This window comes from Engraulis encrasicolus, unplaced genomic scaffold (genome assembly GCF_034702125.1).
Source record: "Engraulis encrasicolus isolate BLACKSEA-1 unplaced genomic scaffold, IST_EnEncr_1.0 scaffold_241_np1212, whole genome shotgun sequence".
NCBI lineage: Eukaryota > Metazoa > Chordata > Actinopteri > Clupeiformes > Engraulidae > Engraulis > Engraulis encrasicolus.
In genome coordinates, this window is record NW_026945525.1 from 1,810 (window position 1) to 20,315 (window position 18,506).

An 18,506-nucleotide genomic window follows, 5' to 3' on the forward strand; every position below is an offset into this window, starting at 1 on the left:
CACCTGCCTGAGCAGAACTCAGAAATTGGGCCTTTGCTATCTCTCAGTTATTTTCCCACCGTACACACAATCACTCGTCACATGTCATTTTCACAGATTTTGCCAAAATTCCGTGCCCCTGCAACTTAAATTACTATACTGTAGCATTATTGTTTTATGATTAGCATTTGGTATCTATTTTCTTATCATAGACTTAATACAGTGCTGTGGTAATGTGGAAAGCACTTCCGTGAGTCAATCACGGAAAACAATTCTGTGTCCAGGAGCACAGAATTTTAGCAAAATCTGTGAAACTGACATGGATTTCGTGTCCCATAGATCCGTGTCCATTCCACGGAATTCTGATAGATCAGTCTGACACAGGGTACCACCCTTCCACCAGGAGCAACTTGGGGTTAAGTATCTTGCTCAAGGACACGTCGATGGGGTAAGGCAGAGCAGGGCCGAACCTGCACTCTCAGAGGTACCAAATGGCTCCTCTACCACCTGAGTCACCACCGCCCCTAAATGTGACTAGCCACAAGTAAACAGGCTACCAGTAGGCCAGGGGGCGTACAGAGTTAGACATATATTCTGATAGGCTGATAGAATTAATTTGTGGCCTTTTGGATGTGTTAAGTAGAAAACATGAATAAGTGTTGAACGTTTCTCTTGTCAATAGAACAGACATGAAGACAAAATGTTAGTCTTTTAGATGAACCAATACTGTTTTGTTAAGCATGGAGTAGTTTCGGGCAGTCATGGGTAAGTGATTAGGGCGTCATACTTGTATCCCAAAGGTTGCCGGTTCGACTCCCTCCCCCATCCTCCTCCATGGCTGAAGTAACCCTGAGCATGGTACCGTCCCACCGCATTGGTCCCTTTCGGGGGGCATTGGGGCCCCCTTGCATGGGTGAGGCATAAATGCAATTCCGTTGTGTGCAGTGTTCACTTCACTCGGCTTCTTCAACACCTCAACCTGCAGATTCTGAAAAAAGAAAAGATTTTTCTCAGTTTCGTATCAGAGACATGTGACTATGAGTTTGAAATACAGTCACATAACAAAATGTAGCCCACATGGGACTGGTCAGAGGTAGATCAAAAAATCTTTGAATCATCAGTTGATTCATCCAAAGCGAGGTAGAAGTACTGTGCTGCATTTATATTCCTCACTTGTGTTTCCTCCAATTGATTTGCCATCATAATGGCACGATTGTGAATGGTTTCTTTGTTTTGGATGCAACCGTTAGCTAGCTGAACTTTTAAGTCAAGCATTAGCGGATGGAATGTTATCGCACACGACTCAGAGGGCACGACATAGTACAATAAAAAATGCATTTTCATATCTGTACAGTACATCTGTTCATCAAAGGGCTGTGCTTGGCTGATCAGAAGTAACCGCAAACTTCAGCGGTGGGGAACAGACTTGGGATGGATTAAAATATGAGATCATACTTAATATTTTAAACATTATTGTAACATTTTTATTTCAGTAGGTCAATTTCTAACTTAGTGCTGCTCCAAAATTATTCCTGGCTTGTTGAGTAAACAAATGGCAGGTTTGTCCGAGAGCCAGATGCAGTTCCCAAAGGGGCCATAGGTTCCTGTCCCTTGGTCTATATTATGGACATACTGTAGGTATTTGTGCCTTTATCCTTCCCTACCTATAAACAAAACAGCTGAACACTCATGTAAAAATGATCATGTATTGTCATCTATTGTGGTTGTGGTTGTTAAGGTCTTTAAAACTAGACCAATGGCCACCCTAGCATCCATCCATCTTGCTAACAGGCTAGCTTTGTCTGATACACTTAATCCTTTGGATCGGGCTAATCGGATGAAACATGAAGCGCCTGTGATATCAACGCCTCAGAGGACATAAAGGGATCACACACACAAGCCTGCTGACAGGGGAGAGACAGCTGTCCTGGGCAAAGGGAGAGGGGGGCACAGAATTGGGTCCCAATCACATTGTATGTTAGGGCCCTTTTAGACTGTCGGCGGTCCTGCAAACACAAACAAACATGTACGCACACACACGCGCGCCCACACCGGCCCCACACACACACACACACACACACACACACACACACACACACACACACACATGGGCGGATGAGATGACAGGGGCAGGCTACATTGGTCACCGTGCCAAAATTGCTTTTGTCTCTAAACACCCTTCGCCTTTTCTATCGCACAAATCTTCATATGAAGGCCCACTTTTGGGATTTGGGACACACACCCCCACATGCCCGACAAACAGACACCCACACTCACATACAGATTTTTGTGCATGAACAAAATCACATACACATTCACTAAGGGGCGAACACTTTTATACATGCACACACATACACACACAAATGCTGGCACAAACATTCAAACACACACATATTCAGCCGGCTCAGACAAACAGGCGGCCCACACACACACTCACCCATACGCACGCACACACACACACACACACACACACACACACACACACACACACAGTAAACGTTAACATCCAGACTGCTTTGCTGTTAACTGGCCACTTAAGCATGAGAATGGAAATGTGGACAAGCTTCTTTAAGCCTGTTGATCTGCTTTGCACTAACTGCACTCATAAAACACACGCACGCACACGCGCACGCACACACACGCGCGCACACACCACTTATATCCCAGACAAGCTCATTATAGAAACACAGCCACAGAGAAGCTGCCAGATAGCCAACACCAGAACAAAGATGAAATTGGAGAGAGAGAGAGAGATGAGAGAGAGAGAGAGAGAGAGAGAGAAAGAGGAGAGAGAGAGAGAGGAGAGAGAGAGAGAGAGAGAGAGAGAGAGAGAGAGAGAGAGAGAGAGAGAGAGAGAGAGACAGAGAGAGAGAGAGAGATAGAGAGAGAGATTAGAATTTTTGGGGAAAAACTCATTTCAAAAACATGTATAGCTCAAGAAGTGAAGAATTGATGGGAGGGGGGGGTGCTGAAATGAGAAACCTTTCTTATTTCTTCTCATTTTGTCTTCTTTATCACCTATTCTCTCACCTCTTCTTTTATGTATCACAGATTTTGTTTTTTTGTTACAATCTTTCTTTCTTTCTTTCTCCCTTTATTTATTTCCCCATAACTCCATAGTCCGTAAACACACAGACACACATACACGCACGCACGTATGCACGTATGCACACAGACACACATCCACACCGCAGCATATTTTGCATGTCTACAGAGATATGGCTTTGCAAAAAAACATCAAAACACAGTATGTCATTTTATTTCATTTTCTTGTGTTTGAAATTTTACATTTAGAGATACATCAACATAAACTATTTGTGAGGACACACACACACACACACACACACACACACACACACACACACACACACACACACACACACACACACACACACACACACACACACACACACACACACACACACACACAGGTCACAATCACCCATTTTTCGAGTCTGCCTTTACTTTTGCCACATTTTTCCCTTCAGATTATTTTCAGACGCACAAAACAATCTCACAAAGAGAGACAGACAGACACACACACACACACGCGCGCATATGGAGAGGACGACACACGCACATGCACATGTACATGCACATGCACACACGCATGCGCATGCACACACACGAACACACACACACACACACACACACACACACACACACACACACACACACACACACACACACACACACACACACACACACACACACACACACACACACACACACACACACACACACACACACAGGCATGAGACAGGGAAGTCTGTGAGATGTGTGTGAACAGGTAGAGGGGATCAGTCATCAGTGACAGGGCAGATGAGGTCAGGCCTAGTGTGTGTATGCGTTCATGCATGCGTGCCTGCGTGTGCATGCATGGATCTGTGTGTGTGTGTGTGTGTGTGTGTGTGTCTGTCTGTCTGTCTGTCTGTCTGTCTGTCTGTCATTCCCCAGTCTACATGTGTCTGTGTGCGTGCGTCTGTGCTTGCGTGTGTGTGTGTGTGTGTGTGTGTGTGTGTGTGTGTGTGTGTGTGTGTGTGTGTGTGTGTGTGTGTGCGTGCAGTAGAGAGACAGGGAGAGGGATACGAAAACGCTTTGAAATGTAGCAGTGCTTTCGTTGCCTAGAGACCTGCTGTCTGAGACCTCACAGCTAAACCAAGAGAGAGAGAGAGATAGAGAGAGAGAGCACAACATGATAAAAATGAAGGGAAAAGAGCACAGAGAAATGAAAGTGAGGACAGATGTGAGCAGGTAAGAAAAGAAATGAGCCAATATGACAGATGACAGCAGAGAAAACGAGTGGAAACAAGTGTGGGCTGATGACAAGAGGAGGATGAGAGAGAAGAATTGTGTAGAGAAATGCTGTAAGCCCTTTTCATGCAGATGGGATCACCAACAACCCTACACACTTTCTGCTGAACAAATCTCTAAACTAAAAACTAAAATCTGAAAATAAATTTGAACATAATTGCACATACATTTCTGAGAGCCTTAAGTAACACATTAAGACAGGGTCATTACCATTTTGGTGACATTCAAGGTGCCCTCTGTAGGATGGTAGGCAGAGTAGGTATTGTGACTATGCTGCTCATTGAAACTGTGCTATCTACAGCCAAATTGGATCTTTTCATGAATATTTACTAAATGATGAACTAATTACACGTATGAGAAAAGTACTGTACGCCATGCCGCTAAAAATATCTGTTTCTGTGAATTCCAAATGGCGGACAATGGAGAAGATCCCCCTTTTCATATATGAAAAGTACAATTTCCAGTTTTCAAGGGAGGTGGTGGTAAGTATTCATGAAAAAGGTAATATTATGTAAATTGACAGCATGAATTTTGGAAATAAACAACTAAAATATTACACAGTGCACCTTTAAGGTTATAACAGAGGCTCTACATGAAAGGGTTAGAGAGGGATAACAAAAGGGATAAAAAGGGATAAAAGAGAGATAAACAAGGAGACCCAAAGAGGGAAGGAGATCACGTACATGACATCGAAATGAAAAAAACAAAAAGGATAAGTCTTGATGACAAACATAGACACGGAAATTAGTTGTGTTATCCTCGCAGAAATAAACATTTGATGTGTTTGTTGTATGCACATAATAGAGCCATATAAAAGGTATAGAATAGAATAGAATAGAACAGAATAGAATACAGCAAAATAAAGTAAAATACAATAAAGTAGAATAGGAAGGAAATATTCTGTTGTAAGTAACACACAATATAGCAGCAGAGATAAAGAGATGTCCCTGGCGACTAAAGCAAATGGAGGACATGGAATGTAAGGACAGGAATGAGGGGATGATAGAAAATAAGGTAAGAGGCAGATGAGATGGGAAAAGATGAAGGCATGACAGGGGAAGAGAGCAGAGGAGGGTGGAATAAAGGGAGGATGAAAAGGATGAAGAGGAGGGAAGAGAAGATAATAGTAAAAGAGGAGATATGACCCTGTGATATCACCCTGCAAGAGAGCCCCCATTCATTATGCGACCACCTATTCATTACACACACACACAAACACACACACACACACACACACACACACACACACACACACACACACACACACACACACACACACACACACACACACACACACACACACACACACACACACACACACACACACACACACACTATGTCCACCCAGTGTCAGTGCACATTTCTGTTATTTCGAGGATGTACCAGCTCTATTGTATCTTAATCTTTTTTATAGGTGACTGTGAATAATTTACACACCCATTCATCTCCCAGAGGAGTGAGGGGTATGGGTGGGGTGGGTAGGGCAGGAATTGTGTGTGTGTGTGTGTGTGTGTGTGTGTGTGTGTGTGTGTGTGTGTGTGTGTGTGTGTGTGTGTGTGTGTGTGTGTGTGTGTGTGTGTGTGTGTGTGTGTGTGTGTGTGTGTATGTGTGTGTGTGTGTTTGTGTTTGTGTTTGTGTCGGTCGGTGTGGGGGTTATGGAAACTGTTTTTTGGGGAGAGGGGGATGGGGTATTGAACTGGGGGTAGGGGTGGTTTGCAGAAGGGTTGAGTGGGTTGCGAGATTGGGATATCCTACAGGATGGTGATTCAGAGAATGAATTGGAGGAATGCAGAGAGGGGGGAAGGTATATACAGAGGAAGGGAGACAGTGGGCAGTGGGGTGTGGAGAGCAGTGATTTAGGAGAGGTATGGCTGGGGCACAGAGGAAGGGAGAGGGTTACAGGGGTGTGTAGAGCAGGGATTCTTAACCTTTTTTGATGTCGAGGCCCATATTACCCAAGTATATATTATTATACATTATATTAGGCTATTATATGATATTATATGATATTATATTATATTATATTATATTATATTATATTATATTATATTATATTATATTATATAGTTATAAATTAGAAATAAATAGGTGATTATTTAAGTATTTTTGTGTGTCATTTAATCTCACTCATCATTGTCACACACAGTTAGCAACTCAGAGTCATTCACACATTTGAATGCCTCTCTGACAGCTCAAAGTTTGCGTGACAGCTCTTGACTTGCACTTTGTAATGAATCTGCTGATCATAAAATAAAGACGTTTTTTTATACAAGTGGAAACTCGGTGCAACAGAAAATTCAGAGCCGGACAGAAAACTTTTCAGTATCACGCTGAATTTCTGAAAGGACTGTCATCTTGGGGACACTTGGACAAGTATAAGGGATACAGATAAAAATTTTGAGTAGCATTTGAACACCTATTTCTAACTACTACAACGCGAGGATAGTAGGACACAGAAGAAGTTGCCAAATTAGCTAGGAACCGTAACCGGTTGGTAAGTTCTTTATTTTCAAACAGGCTAGCCCACTACAAAGGGTGTTACCACCACAGGCTGTGTTACTGTGTTGTTCTTAATGAAACTCCCCCAACAAGAAAAACGCGGGGTGTGGTCCTTGCGTTATGACAGAGTTGTGTTTGAGGGAAAAGACGCACGTCTATTTGATAAGCGGTCCCACGGCCCAAGCGGCCCAATGGTGCGAAACTGAAAGTGGACTGCGGCCCAGGAGGTTGTGAGCGCCAACTTTGGGCCCCGGCCTTATGGTTAAGAATCCTTGGTGTAGATGATGAGGGGAGACAGAGAGGAGGGGCTGCGGTATGGAGAAGAAGTGACTGTATTGTAGGGCGCATTCATTGAAGGTGCTATGGTAGATGTAGAGAAGGTTGATATCCACCTTATTACTGGTCAGATCTCACACACTTGCATGTTTTCTTTGAGATTAAATGTACTTTTCTTCTCAAGAATAAGTGGAATCACGCACGCACGCACGCACGCACGCACACACGTCGTGATAACTATGAGAGGTGCATTAGCCCAGATGAGAGGTGCATTAGCCCAGGTAGTCAATAAGCTATTTGCTTGTGCATTCACACGCCAATGCCTGCCATGCCCTCCCCAAAGGCTATCATTGACCTTTCAAATGTCAAAGTACACACACACACACACACACACACACACACACACACACACACACACACACACACACACACACACACACACACACACACACACACACACACACACACACACACACACACACAAACACAAACACAAACACACACACACCTCCGCTCAGGTTCTTCTGTACAAGGTCGCAGCTTGATTTTAGAAGATTTTTTATTTGGGAAGGCAACATGACGTCCTGCCTCTGAAAACGCATGTCTGACACACACACTCACACACACACACACACACACACACACACACAATAAGGGATGGCAAGTTGTGGCGTGACCCCATCAATGGCAATGGCACTCGACATCCTGTGACAGTATGAAAGGATGGTTAACTAAGCTCATCAAGGATCATCATTCTGTGTGTGTTTTGTGTGTGTGTGTGTGTGTGTGTGTGTGTGTGTGTGTGTGTGTGTGTGTGTGTGTGTGGGTGTGTGTGTGTGCAGGGGCGGATTAAGAAATTATGGCCCCCTGGGCCAGACACTGTCTTGGCCCCTCAAGCCCCCCCGCACCTTACCCCTGCTAATCGGACATGCTAAGAGAACTACACAGTGCTCACAGCTAGCAGGTAATTGGAGACTACGATACACCCCATGTTTTCCATGCTATAGAGTGGGGCTGTGTGCTCAGAGGCACGGTAACAGTTTCAGCAGGGGGTACTGTTGGTGGCTGGGAAATTTGCGAAGGGGGATGTGGGCACCCTCCCCCAAAACATTTAGACATTTTTAGATACAATTTCCAGAATTCTAATCAATTTCATGGCAAGGAATGGCAAATCCCATCTCACTCACTCCCTCAGATTTGAGATGTTGAGATGACAAAATTAATGTCACATGGCCACACATGTGATGCTATGCTGAGATTACTACCCATCAGTCATGACTGAAAGCCCAAAAGCATAATTTTAAATGCTGAATCCACCAAACAGTAGGTAGGCCTACACACAACACAGTCATTTTTGTAGCAACCACAATCAATGGTAGCAACTCATGAACTCAAATAATTCAGTTCAGTTATGGTTTATTTGAGTAGGGACAAATACACATCATGTAGGCTGTACAACAACCTAACAGATAAGTATCATAGCATTGGTAGCCATAGGCTTATTTCCAATGCCCATTCCTAGAAGGGCTTTTATTGGATAGGTGATTATTGCAAAGGTGGTTTTGAAGGCTGGTTTGGGTCATGGCCGATGCGGCCTGGCCCCTTGGGGCCTCTGGCCCTTTGGCCCCCTTGGGCCCCCACCCTCAGACCTGACTTGGCCTATGGGACTATACCATTGTACCCTATGTCACATAAAGCACCTTGGAAAGATTAAGCAAAGGTGGTTTTGAAGGCCAGTGTGGGTCATGGCCGCGAGGGCCTAGGCCTGGTAGGCCTGTGCATTAATCCACCCCTGTGTGTGTGTGTGTGTGTGTGTGTGAGTGTGTGTGTTAGTGTGTGTGTGTGTGTGTGTGTGTGTGTGTGTGTATTTGTGTGTTTTTTTCTATCACCTGCCATCCCTACCCAGTCTTTTCTGTGTCATTGTAGCTTTCTAAAAATTAAAGTACAAACGTCAGTTCTGGCCAGGCCATGGTAGTCAAGAAGCTTGCCGCCCTCCCCTTCATCTCATTCATCCCTAATTGATCCAGGTGCATTCCCTCAGCTGATAATCTTTCTTCCCTAGCGATTGGCCACACAGTTTCGGCACGCCTTTTAAATTCTATCCACTTCCTCCCAACTGTATGCTGCTCGGTTTTTGCTCCCGTCTACGAACTCAGCTCCATGAATCTCGTTGTCTCCCTTGCGATCACGCTACTCACCGTTTCGTTGGCCATGACCTCCGTAACCGCCGACGAAGACATCTGGCTTACGGACACCGTCGCCGACACCCAGCAGCCGCAGGACCAAGGTGATGATCCCTCCTCCGATGGAGGCACTGCCGCTGTCATTCGCCGTAGCTCCCGATTGGCAAGCAAAACTCCAACTTCTAACCTCAGCGACTGGCCCGTGGCAAAAATTCTGGAAGCCTTGTTTAAGATCAATGTCCAGCCTCCGACGGGGGCTTCCCATGAAGAGCTCTTTGCCCTCCTCTCTGACTCCATCGACGTCTCCTCCGCTGACCCTGGGCAGATTCCTCCACCTCAAGCCTCTGGTAAAAAGCACACACAGAAAAGAAAGAACACAGAGCCGGCCGCCGCTACACAGAAACGCCCCCCCGCAGGTCCTCCTCCTCCCAGCGACGCGGTACTCGAAGCACTGTTTGGCATCCAGTCCGCACTCGGCGATCTGAACACCAGGATCTCTACGCTGGAAAACAACCAGGGGACATCCGCGATCCAATCTTTCGGTGAATCACTATTTTGCTTTCTAACTATACATGGCAAATGATGTGGGCTTGCGTTAACTTATGCGTATGTGTTCCTTCACAGCCCCTTCTACTTCCGTGTCCACAGGTGTTTCCTCAGCCTTCACCACCGACGTCACACCAGGCCTTCCCGCACGCTCCTCCTCCGCTGCCCCCGCTGCCTCCGTAGCTGCTGCTGTATCCGCCGAAAACCTCGATGACGTCATCCCTGCGGTAACCCCGAGAAGGACCTTGGCGACAGCCGTCCCAGTGCAGTCCGGGTCACCGTTTTTCTCCCCCGTGGCTGCGATGTCCAACACCCTGCGAAACCAAATCATTGCAGGTAATGACGTAAATCTGGTGAAAATACTCCTGGGGTCTGAGATGAGCGACAGGCGGGTGGTGGATTGTGGCGACATTTCTGTTGCGTTAAAGGATGCTGACCTGAGACTTTCAAAAACCATAACCTTCCCTGAATTCTGCGTGGCGTTTAGCATTTACAGAGTCGTCATGTGTGAGGCTTATCCCACCCAAAGGGCAGAGCTAGATACCTACCTCTCCATTATCGCAGACCTGGCCGTGTCCTACGGAGGGACACTTTTTTATGACTATCATAAATCTTTCTCCGCTAAAGCCGCCACCTACATCCAAAGGTTTAACCAAAAACTGGACTGGTCCGTAGTCGATTTGTCTCTCATTAGCCATCACTTCACGGGCCATCACGTCCTGAAATGCTCCATCTGCGGGTCCACGGCCCATTCCTCTGCCCCCTGCCCCAAAGCAAAACCCACCGGCGGACCACCTAAAGCTCCACCAAGCCGCAAATCCCCACAGGTGACTGCAACGGGCGACTCTGCCACTCCACTATGTTTTAATTTCAATGAGAATAATTGCTGCATGTATAATTGCAAATATTTACACATGTGCAGCTACTGCGGGGACGCTCATCCCAAATCCGTGTACCCCCGGAGGACCCGCTATGTGAAAAAATAAAACCGTCCACGCCTGTCAACGTTTCCAGGCTGGGACACGCTCTTCGCAAGCATCCTAACCGCTGTTTTGTCAATTATTTAATCACTGGTCTTGTTCACGGATTTTTTGCTGGTTTGTCACATTTCCCTGCTGCTTCCTTCTCATGCCCAAATTTATTGTCTGCTAGACGAAAGCCCGAGATAGTGGATGCCCTCTTGGAGAAGGAATAAAAAAGGGCTTCATGATCGGTCCATTCGATACGTCGCCGTTTTCCATTTTTCGCATAAACCCCATAGGCGTAGCCACAATGAAATATGCTGGCAAGAAGCGTCTAATAATCGACCTTTCCGCACCCCATAACGGTAGAGGTGCTTAACTCGAATCTTTGAGGCGTCCGGGTTGATTGGATCATTCCAAGGAGAGTATCCGGATTAGACGGATCACTCGGATCACTTATTTAAAATAGGCCTAAATAAAAATAAATAATAATAATGTATTTTTTAAAACGTTTCTGCCGTTAAATAGCTATGCCTTTGTTGTTCCATTTATCAATTCATGTTGATAAATCAAAGAGTAAGACAGTTTGATCAACAAAACTCACTTTATGAATGTCACAGTTCTTAAACTCATGCTGCGATCCGACCCACCTCTCTCCTCACTAAACATGCAACCACAACTTGAACAGCCTTTGGCAGCAGTGAAACGGCATGTTCCTGATTTTGCAATAAATAATGTGTGTGTGTTTGTATTTAAGAAGACTAAAAGTCAAATATTTGGGAGCAGAAGTCTAGTTGAGCAGGGATAGTCAGGAGGCGAGCAGCAGATGACCACTCGCTTCCGCTGCCGAGTTGCCTTGCGACTCGCACACTCGTGGCAAAAACGAAACTTAAGCGTTGATCCGATCCGTAGGGGATTCGCTGCTACCAACAACTCAGTCAAGATTCGTCTCACGGAGTCGCCAAGGGCGCCGCTGCTGAGTGACTCGGACGAGGGGAGTGACAGCAGTGGCTTTAAAGGTGGGGTAGGAGATGTTTTTCTGGAACATGTTTTACCATATCATCTGAAAAACCCCTCATGATGCCATAGCACCCATTAAAATAGAGTGTTTGGAAAAAAACGAAATCTTTTGGTCCAGTGTAGAGGGCGTAGTCAGAAGAAAACGGCAACCAATAGAAGTAATACTCATCATCACTTCTATTGGTTTCTGACACGTCCATCAACCACCAGCACTCACCCCTCCTCCCTGCGCGTTCACCGACTCGTGAACTTGACCGACCCCGCCCCCATCATTCATGCACACGCGACGAGGCTCATCATCACTCGGCTAGCAAGGTAACGAGAGTTAGCAGCAGGCTGAGCTACTTGGAAACTTTGCTGGCTTTTGCAGAGCTACAGGAAGAACTTTGACTTTTGTTACACTGGACTAACCATGTCAGGATAACATAGTCCCTTGGATTATAGTCATTGGACTCGCAAGACCAGATTCCAACACGGGCTGACAATTGGAAATGGGACCTGACACTCTTGGACACAGTCGGCTACGGCAGCGGCTTCAAACATAGGCTTTGGTGACCACATTTCTAATCGAGAGGTGAGGTAATATATTTGTCTGTATAATATTTTGTGAATTGGTTTAGGACACTGTGGTGTCTTTTTTTTAAGCAAGGAGGCCTATCCATTGAGAGGGGTCAGAGGATTAGCTCAAGTTCCAACATATCTAGCTGCTACCTTGCTTAACATAGCTGCTACCTTAATCGCGTTATTTTTGGTGTTTTTTTTCCCCTGTGGCATTTATTCTGTGCGCATAAACACGTTTTCAGAATTGCTCTGTGTAACTCAGACGGTTACTCTTGTGTGTTTTGCTACTAGAATCTAGTTGTGCGAACGAGCGACAAACCAGCTGGGAGGATGGAAGCACCTGTTCTCAATTCCCCTTCTCCACCCGCGTTCAGTAACTAAATACGGAATCACCCCGTAATAAGTAAGTAACCTACCATGTTTACACACACATTACTTTGACCAGCAAAGCCCATGTCTTTCTAGTGGTTTACAAAAATATATCGTTTGCATGTTTTGCTTTGGGTATGTACGTCTCTGTTGTATGACGATGGTAATACTGTAGCAAGCACAAGCACAACCTGTTCCCCACTCCAGCATTGCAAAATAGATTGCCTTTGGGTTTTCAAATGTAACATGATTGTGGATGTAGAACTAATGTTGTTAACTCGCTGATGTCGTTTTTGAGAAGACAGTAGTTTTGCATTTGATAAATACCACCTAATGACCATGACGGCTACACAGCAGATCTTTATTGTGATGGCTACACTGAATGATCACATGGAGATGCCGGTACATTATTTGTTTTTACCATGGTTATATAGAAATGTTCTGCTTTGTCCATTCCAATGTTGTGTTTTCCATAGCTGTTCTTTGCTCCTGTATCACAACATATCAAGGCTGCCAAGTAAATGAAGGATGAATCACCACACACTGGTAGTTTATTTGCTGAACAATGCGTTTCGCTATTGCTTCATCAGGTTCACTCTCACATCAAGGCTGCCTTTGAGTTGTTAAAATGTTTTTCATGTTTGTGGGTGTAATTTCGTCCAGTTGCAGATACTACTATCCCTTTTGGAATGATCTGCCTTTGAGAAACAATGGTTCTATCTGACAAAAGCATATGAACAGATCCTGTAGTTGTAATTGATACACTAAATTATCATATTCCTATGTGTGCGCGCACACGCGCTATAGGTTTCAATTCAATACACTGGGACACTTTTCAGTCTTTGAGGTTGCTGGAATCAACACAGACTACCTCCATGCACCTAATCGGAACACTTTGCATGTTTTTTGTGTACTTGTCCCCTTTGTGTTTTGCTGCTAATCTGCCTCTTTCTAGGTTCTGTTGGTTGCATGCAGATTGTGCCAGATGATTTATCTGTCTATGGTCTTAGCATGGGCTCTGTGCTAATATGCAATTTGTGCTCTTTTTTCCCTCAGGTCAACCGCAGACAGGGTCCTTCCACAACCACATACTTATGCCAGTAAAAGCTACAGCTCTTCTCCGATCCAAGAAGCCTGGACTGCAGTCACCATCTCAACACACCAACCAAGAGAAAGGCAGATGGCTCAATTCAGTATGTAGTTCTGCAAATATACTCAAAGGTCTTCACAGCCCCCCATGGTGCTGAATGCATTTACATTTATTTTTGTAAGGTAAAAACAATGCTGATTACAGATCATAACTTGGGCCATGAGTGAGATTTGAGGTAGCAGCCATCACCTGATGGTGAGAGGTGGTCCTAAGATCACAGAGAGAAGCAGGTTAAAATCCCATCCTTACCTCTCCCTACCTACATCTCCATCCACAGCTGAAGTGCACTTGAGCAAGGCACACAACTCCACTTTGCTCCTGGGACTGTAGCCAACACCCTGTAAAACCCTGCTGTGTAATTTGATGTAATGAAGCCCTAATATAGTATAACACATTGCTTGTTTCAGATATGGAAAATTGCACAATAAAAGTTCCAGGACATGAAGGCTGCATACTGTGAACGTCAACCTTCAGGGCACAGTCCTGTGCACAAGACTTTCTGCCCCAAGAGGGATGGCTGACGGCAGACACTCACAACCAGGTGAGCCCAGATAAAGGAGTTATTTTTGGTGTCCCTGCCCCAACAACCCAGGTTACTTACATTTAAAATGTCACTGGAGCTACTGTCAGATATGTGATTTCTAATTCTGTTTATCTTTTTACAGCACAGACGCCTCCAACCTCAGACTAGGCCCTTCACAGTTGCTGCACTTACCCACCTTCCCCGAGTTTTTGTGTGGTAATGACAACTGTAAATATAGTATAAAGTAATGTATCTAGTGTCATGTGTACATTGTTTAAATTGTCCATACATTTCAATGACAGTAAATATTGGTGGACACAATTTGACTGTGTGGCTTTTTTTATTCATTCTCTGACTGAAAATGCATGGTTACATAATTTATATATTCCACAAGACTACAATCAGAAGATTATTTGACAGGTTGCATTTATTTTCTATGTATTAAAAAAAAACAAAGGTAACAAGACAAACATGGTTCCAAACAAAAAAGGTGAGATGTATAAATGTACAGATTAATGCTCCTACAGATAATGAAAAATAAACTCTGCACACTGACGGTTTGTGTGTTTTATACCGTACTCTGTATAAACCTTTTATATTTCTCTAGTGGAGCAGGGTAACCCTGGCTAATCCTGGGTATTGTACTGTGTATTACAACGTCAACCCTGTTCAAGTGCCCCATACTGTCTGTAGGCTGCATGCCTGAAGAGTCCGTTTCTCTCACCTAGTCCTACATCAGCCCAAAGTCTTCCATCAAAACTGAGAACACCACAGCATTTCCTTTCAATGTTCATGGGCATCTCCTTACAGATTGCGCAGAGGCGCCAGGTTGGTTATGCTACTGGGCTGTGGCTGAGGACCAGATGTCATGTGCCAGGTCGAACATCAAACTGGGGATTGGGATTGCTTCAAATTCAATGATTGAATCAAGACCTGCAAAGCAATAAATACGTTTTATGTAATGCATTTTCTATTTGATGATGGGGACTAAATAACTATTGACAATAAGACCGATATGGACATAAGCAATCATTATTGTGTATATAAATAAAGATGTGCCAATTGTATGCATACAACGTTTTGCAGTCAATTTCTTACAAACTGGTGTTGTGCCAGGGGCACACAGATGTATGAAGTAGAAGGGCTTTTATGGATGTACTTGAACTACCACTGGTGTTGTGTACCTACAACCATGTCATATCACACTAGTACTCATAGGAGTAGAAATATTGTAATGGGTGTTATCACAACAGGTGTACTCGTGCAGCCTACTCGTGTTGCGATATAGAGTACATCTGTTGTGATAACATCCATACAATACTTGGGTGGGAGACGTGACGCCTTGTTTTTTCGTAACATTGGTTAAAAACCTACAAAACTGTTATTTTCTTTTAAAAAACAAATGTCAATGAAAGAAGATGTGGTACATTATGTTTCATATTAGTCTTAGATGAGAAGAAACATTTTTGTTAAGATTTATGTAAAGGTTTATATGTCAAATTTCCTGCGGTGTGACTGTAACATTAATGAAACAATATATAATAATATATATATAAATTAACCAACAACATTTTGAATAATGTACGAAGCATTTGGCATGATTGCATAAATCTTAACTTTAGATTAAGATATGTGAATGTGTAAAAAACTCAAGACAGTAATATTAACTACAAGTTCAATTTCGTAACACAAATTGCGTCCTGTGGGGTGACATGTATGTCAATGTTTGTGAATGGGCAGCTGCAAGGCCAACTACAAGGGTCTTAAAGACTGGCTCCTAACCAGTCAGTACCTCAGTTATTGGAGAGTGCTGTGGAAGTTTAAGGTGACTCTTAACCTCTTAATATGTCTTCATATTGCAATCTTTCTGTCACGCAATGCTTAGGTTCATTTTATGGTGTCCTGTGGTGTGACTGCTCTTATAGGAGGAAAAAAACGTTTTTTTTATTAATGAAAACACATATTAAGATTAAACACAATATCATTATCAAGTTAGCATGAGCTCAGATGTCAGTCATGTATACAAAAGGACTAAAATGGCCATAATGCAGTGAATTCCCTGTGGTGTCACTCCGTTTTCCTGCGGTGTGACATGCCTATGCTATGTATTGATGCAGGACACATTTTCCCAAAAATGGCAAAAATAAGGTGAAATTCCACAGACCACTAAGTGCTTTATTTTTTTCCAATTTTTATCCATCATTTTTTTCAGGAATTTGAAAAACTTTTTTTTTTTTTTTGCGTTACGCCCTTAATCGTCAACCACCCACTTACACATCTGGAGGAACACAGCAGGAAATATGGTATTGTGGGATGAATGTACATCCTTACAGTTAGCAGGGCGTCAATTCTGTTGGAGTCTTCCTAATATCCCCGACCTCTGCTGCGTCTGTCTTCCTCCTCCATCTCTGGCCATTGGTCCTACTGGGCTGTTAGGTCGTTATGATTGCGATGGGCCAGGAAAGCTGGAGCTCTCGTCATGGTCGTGGAAGGTCTAAAGCAGTGGTTCCCAACCTTTTTCTTAAGGGACCCATGTTTTTACTAGTGTAAGCTTTGGTGACCCAACCACGCGAGCGCCCGCACGAGACGGAGTCACAAGATGCCCTCCGTTTCCTGCGAAAACTTATTTTAGTTATTTTATTCCTCAATTCGTCTTTGGTCAAATATAGAATAAATGTTTAATGTAGCACTTGCAATTTGTTGCGTCTATGCATTTATTAGTTAAATGCTTTGTCTTTTATTCAACATGGGCTATATATATTTAAAACGAAACCCCTTAAAATCAAGAGGGCTCCGCGACCCCCTGTGGATCTTTGGCGACCCATAAGGGGGGTCCCGACCCATAGGTTGGGAACCACTGGTCTAGAGGATATGAAAATATCGTCAGCCCAAACAATTTAATTAGCGTTGATCAGTTCGGTTGTTTTTCTTTACTCCCTCTGTTCCTGTGTCTGCGCGTGCGGCAACCCAAATTAAATATCCCCGTAAGATTCGTACATAACTGACGTCCTTGCCTAAAACACTACGGATTGTGGTGTCGGGTATATATAAATACAATAGTAAAATGTATATTGCTGTACACATCTGTCAAAATAAATCCATGTCAGTACTGTAGCTACTGGCTACTGTCTAGGGATGACGGTATAGCATCTGTCATCAGTGTTAGGAAGTTAGAATGAGATAAGTAACATGCATCAAGTCAAGTTCAATAACTAATCTAGTATACATCTACTGTCATCAATATTTCTTGAAATGGCAACCATGACGGCCTGTGCGTTTATTGTGATGTTGAACATTCTTACCGTAGCCGGAGACAGTGCCATGGCTGGAAGTTAGCTTGGCTAATCGATTTGACGTGGCTTCTAGTTCTAGCCCCGCCTCGTGAGCTCTCGTGGGTTCCCGGGATAATCCGAACACTTGACAGACTGCATGCGCGTTCATGTGTTTTGAAGGCGTGGCTTTGAGGGGAGGGCTGAAGGGAGAGGCGGGCTGTGTATTTTCAAAAATATAGCTCACAGGAACCGTTTTTCAAAGATCTCCTACTCTACCTTTAAAGACTGTAGGCCTAGCCTACGCTGTAAAACGCATTGAGTGATAGAGTCACGTCTGTAGACTATAATTTCCCTAAGAGTAGCCTACAGAGTGAGATGTTAAAGCGTTGGCAGAGCACTGTTAACATTTAGAAATGTAGAGCTCAACAGAGTCAGAAGCACACACAGGGAGCGTGGATCCGCGACTCAATTGGCCACAACAGGCTGGACGGATCAAACAGGCTCGATGAATGACGAGGCGGGAGTTAGTTCAGTTTTACTCAGTGAGTGTTCGTGACTGAACAACATAGGCCTACTAGAGAGATTAAAGAATGGCTGTTGTAGTCAACTAAAGAGGGACATATTCCAGTTTCACAATTTCTCGCGCTGTAACTGCCATTTTGTTAACATGTATTGATGAAATGCCGTGTGACCCGCCTTTGACGGATCAATGCACGACAGCCATCCGGTCTGTCCGGATGAGGTCTTGACCCGGCTCTCCAACCGGATCCTCCGGGTTTTGTATCATCTCTACATAGCGGTCAGGTCGACAGCATGAAAAATTTAATCCCGCTCCCTCCGTTTTCCCTGTTC

The 18,506-nt window shown here is 44.1% G+C and overlaps 1 long non-coding RNA gene across 1 annotated transcript; it reads left to right on the forward strand.

Annotated features, from left to right (window-relative positions):
* The first annotated feature begins 11,904 nt into the window (after nt 1-11,904).
* LOC134442730 (uncharacterized) lies at nt 11,905-13,901 on the forward strand. Its single transcript, XR_010033463.1, has 3 exons — nt 11,905-12,353; nt 12,632-12,743; nt 13,766-13,901. It is a non-coding gene; the product is annotated as an uncharacterized LOC134442730 (long non-coding RNA).
* Nucleotides 13,902-18,506: the final 4,605 nt, after the last annotated feature.